The 4,369-nt window shown below is 56.1% G+C and overlaps 1 protein-coding gene across 1 annotated transcript in view; it reads right to left on the bottom strand.

Annotated features, from left to right (window-relative positions):
• The window catches only part of IQSEC1 (IQ motif and Sec7 domain ArfGEF 1), a 785,306-nt gene extending 784,815 nt beyond the window's left edge, over positions 1 to 491 (bottom strand). The window contains exon 1 of the mRNA XM_069083774.1: positions 395 to 491. The gene's annotated coding sequence lies outside the window, so the exon portion shown is untranslated. The remainder of the gene's footprint in view (positions 1 to 394) is intronic.
• Positions 492 to 4,369: the final 3,878 nt, after the last annotated feature.

The following is a 4,369-nucleotide window of genomic DNA, read 5'->3' as shown; positions in this document are numbered from 1 at the left end:
CCGCCCCCCCTCACCCCCTCACCCCCCGCCCCGGCTCTGGGGAACCAGCACCATCAGCCGGGACAGCAATCCTCGTTGTCTCGTACAGCCAAGCAAGGAATCTCAGGGCTCCCAAAAAGTCTCCCTTCGCTTTGCCCCAAATTGCTAATCTAGCCCACAAACGCCTCTCACACCTCGCCACCTTCTCCATCCTGTCCAAATACTCCGGGCAAACCTCACGACCCTCTGCTAACTTTGCAGGCTCAAACTCTCCCGTGCGCCACCCGGACGGCGGGGCGGCGACCACTAGCGCCTCCTGGCCTCCTCCCGGCACCATCCCGCCGCCGCCCTGCCCCGCAGACCCAGGCGCCCAGCTCCCTGGCGCCCGCGGCCGCCAAGTCCCAGTCCCGCTTACTTTTCGTGGCGGACGTTCTCCAGGATGGCCCCCAGGGGCGGCGCGGGAGGATGCGCCGAAGGGGGCCCGGGCTGCGCGGGGGCCCCGAGCTGTGCGGGAGAGCCGGGCTGCGCGGGGGCCCCGAGGCGGCAGGAGGCCCCGAGCTGTGCGGGAACCCCGGGCTGCGCGGGGGCCCCGAGGCGGCAGGAGGCCAGGTGCCGCTGGTGCTCGTCCTGCAAGCAGGCGTTTTCCCGGTACAGCCGCGCTACTTGCTGCTCCAGCTCCTCGATCCGCCGCCGCTGCCGCTCCAGCAGCTCCTGCTGCGCCTCGATGATCCGGTTCAGCTCCTTCAGATACTCCGTCGCCTTGCTCGGGTTCTCTATGGGGCTCTCCATGGCCGCCGCCGCCCCACCCCTCCTGCACCGCCTGCCCGGGGGCCAGAGGGCTGGTGGAAGGCTTGGGACTCTGGGGCGGGCGAGCCACCCGGAGCAAGGCGGTTCTCCACCTTCTGCCCTCGGGGAGGGAGGCCACGCGTCGGGGACCAGGAGGGAACTTGCGGGGGTTGGGGGGAGTGGAGAGAGGACTGAGGAGAGAGGAGAGTCCAGCCGCCCCTCCCCAGCGAAGCCCTCCCGTTGCCCTGGCTGCCCCTCAAGCTAGGGCGCTCAGGGGCTGGGGCGGCGGTAGGGGCGGCGGCGAAGGCGCCAGGGCGCTGGGGCTCCGGCTCCGGCTCCGGGCCGCCATTGCTCGACGCTGAGCTTCGGTCCCTCGGTCCAGGGAGGAGGCAACTACTGCTGCTGCCTCCGCGGCGGCGGTGGGGAGGGAGGAGTCCGGCTGCGCGGCTCGCTCCCCGCCCGCCTGCCCGCGGCTCCGCTCTTCAGAGCGCTCACTCCCTCGCCCCTCTCTCCTCTCCCACTGGCTTCCTTCCTTCTTCCTTCCTCCTCCGGGAGATTGGAGCTTAGCGCCTAGCCTGCAGATGCCCCCATGAAGGCAACACCACCGCCTGTGCTGCTACTGGTCCTCCTGCTGCTGCTGCTACTGCCGCCGCTGCTGCAGGCAGCCCCGGGAGCGGCGTGAGCCTGTCAGCGGGAGTGGGACATAGGGGGCAGCGGAGAGCGAGGCGGAGGCAGAAGGAGCTCCAGCCCGGACCGTCGTGTGCACCCCCGCGGCCGGCAGCGCCCGGGACCTGCCGCTACAGCCGCTGGCTCTTCCACCTGGTGCGGAGTAGAGTTTTGCAAAGTGCCGGTTTCTGTCTCTGTGGGTGTGAGAGCGAGAGCTGGATAGAGAATGTGTGAGGGTGAGAGCTAAAAAGCGAGTGTGTGTGTGTGTGTGTGTATGTGTGTGAGGGTATGTGTGCGTGTGCGCGCGCGAGTGTGGTTTGATGTGTGTGCCTGTATGTGTGCGCGCGTGTATGTGTGTGTGTGTGTGTGTGTGTGTGTGTGTGTGTGTGTGTGCGTGCGTGCGCCGTCCCTCCCCCGCCCGCCTCTGCCCGGTCTAGCTAGAGACCCGGGCTAGAGCCTAGGGCCCCAGGACCGGGACAGTTCCGGCAGCACCGCCACCAGTCCCAGCGCTGCGCACCTTTCCCCGGACTGGGGTTGACTCGGGCGGGACCCACTCTGTGTAATGTCACTGCAGCCCTGGGGGAGCAAAGAACTTGAGTGGGGGGGAAGGAATACGGCGGGCAGTTGGGGTCCCAGATCTCTTCCTCACTCCCTTGGAGCGGTCAGTAATCAGGCCAAGGTTGGAGACTGAGGAGGGCTGAGCCTTCAGCCTGGTAGGCTGAGCGACTCCGACTGGGCAGGAGGCGGGGCGGGGTGGGGCAGCGCCCTGGGAAAGATGTTCTGCTCCTTCTAGACTCGACTTGGGTGTTTGTGTCTTTTAGCTTTCGGACAGCTCCCGGGGCCTGTGCCTGGGGCCTGGGGCAGGACTAAGTACAGGAAGGCTTGCTGTGGGACCAGGGAGAAAGGACCACCAGCGAGGGAGCCGAGCTGTGAGTGTGGAAGGATCTAACATACCAGCCCTGGCAGTCTTCTATCGTGATATTCTGCTTAGCTCCCCAGCTAAGCTCTGCCAGCCTCAAAGCCCGGGGCTGCTCAAGCAAGTAGAGAAAGACAGCAGCCTGGACCTGCCTTAACCAAAGGACCTATTTTCAGCCAACTAGCTGGAAACAGAAGGTGAGAAGAAACTAGGGAGTGTCTGGAATAATAATATTTTACATTTGTAGTGTTTTTACACTAGTACTTTCTTCACAGTAACACTGTGAGGTAGGTAAAGCAACAGTTATTATCTCCATTTTACAGATGAGAAAACCAAGGCTCAGTAGGTCTAAGGGCTTGTCACATGGTAAGTGGCAAAGATGGAATTCAAACCCAAATTTCCATCTCCAAGTTCATTGATATTTCTGGACTACAACAAGTTGTCTATCAAGGTCTGATCAGCAGGAAATGTGTAGTGTTTGGACCTCTGGGATTCTGCACTCTGTCCCTATCCTCTAACAAAATTCTTGCTGCAGGAATCCAGCAAGCACCCCTCACTAGGGCCCCATTTCCATATGACCCAGAGCATCATCTCTCTAGGACTCAACAGAATCCTCTGGAGATAATTCGAGCCATAAGGGAGAATAAATCCGTGTTTGAGACTTCTGGGATTTCCTTTCTCTCCTGTGTTTTCTTTGCTCCTTAGACTATCTTCTCTCCTCCCACCCCAAGACTCATATTCAAGCCCCCTAGATTTGAGTGGGAACACAGAGAAATAAGGCACTGGCTTTTCTCTCTCCCAATCTGAGACTTGGGAGGTAAAGGATGAAAGAAAGTCGGGATATCTGCCCTTTCCAGTCCCTTCCTCCCAGGCACCACCTAATCTCATGAGCAGAGAAGAAACCAGCAGGGAATGAATCATGATGCCTCTGTGACAATTAGAATTAAGCATAAGGTGGCTTTTATAGCCAGTGGGTGTCTGAATGTCTTCAAGTTTTATGACCCATTTCCCAATTCACTCCCGCTCCCCCATGCTCAGACAGTTCAGTCCCTCCACCCCTTTGGGCAATGGGAAAGGTGAGGGAGGTGGTAATGAAGAAGTAATCCAAGGCTCACCATCTGCCTCCTGCCTGACTGATTTTCCTTGACCTCCATTATAGTCATTCTGGTGTGTTCCAATTATTTTCAAATCCCCAGGGTTGTAGGTAAAAAATAAAAGTGACCCAGTGGGAAGCCAAACAAATCACCCTTCCTTTTGCCATCCCACCCTCACTCTCATCTTCACCTTTTACATCCAAAGTTTAGCTTCTTAAAAAGAAAACACTTCCTTGGAGCACTAAGAAAAGACCAACATGGATAGGAGTTGACTTTGGTTTTTTTTTTTATAAAGGCAGTTAATATTTATAAACTATAGACTTAGAACAACATCACTGTTGATAACAACTGAATGATAGCAACTGTCCTCAACAAGGAAAAACAAGAGTTGGATATCCTGTTTACATTTCTAGTCTGATTTGTTAACATGAGTCAGACCCTATGCTTTGATTACAGGTGTCATTAGAGTATTGACTGAGCCTGGGGTCCCTGCTGTGAATCAATACCAACCAGTTTTGATTAATGACTCATTGTCAACCAGGAAAGAGGTCTCTGTATGACACAGTGCCCCATCCTTGGTTCTGTCCTCTTCAATGTTTTAATAAATAATTTGGAGGAATATATGGAAGGTTTGCTTGTCAAATGCATGTGCCTTTGTATGAAATTTCTCCAAAACTTCCCCCAAAAGGTGGGGGTGGGGAAGTAATGTGCCAATTGTCAGAGTTAAAACAAAATTATTTTGACATGGAGAGAGATGATGGGTCACTAGGAAATTGAACAGGGATAAAGGTAAAAGCCACCATTTAGGTTTAAAAAAATCAATTTCACATTTGCAGGATAGGGGAGACTTAACTTGTTCCTAGTTCACAAGAAAAACTCCTGGAAGGTTAACCACAAGCTTAGCATGAGCCAACAGTAACATAGATAC

This window comes from Petaurus breviceps, unplaced genomic scaffold (assembly GCF_028583685.1).
Source record: "Petaurus breviceps papuanus isolate PSGF00001 unplaced genomic scaffold, PetGlider_PUasm1.0 174, whole genome shotgun sequence".
NCBI lineage: Eukaryota > Metazoa > Chordata > Mammalia > Diprotodontia > Petauridae > Petaurus > Petaurus breviceps.
The sequence above is the reverse complement of the archived record's forward strand: the minus strand, read 5'-3'. Positions and strand labels throughout refer to the sequence as shown.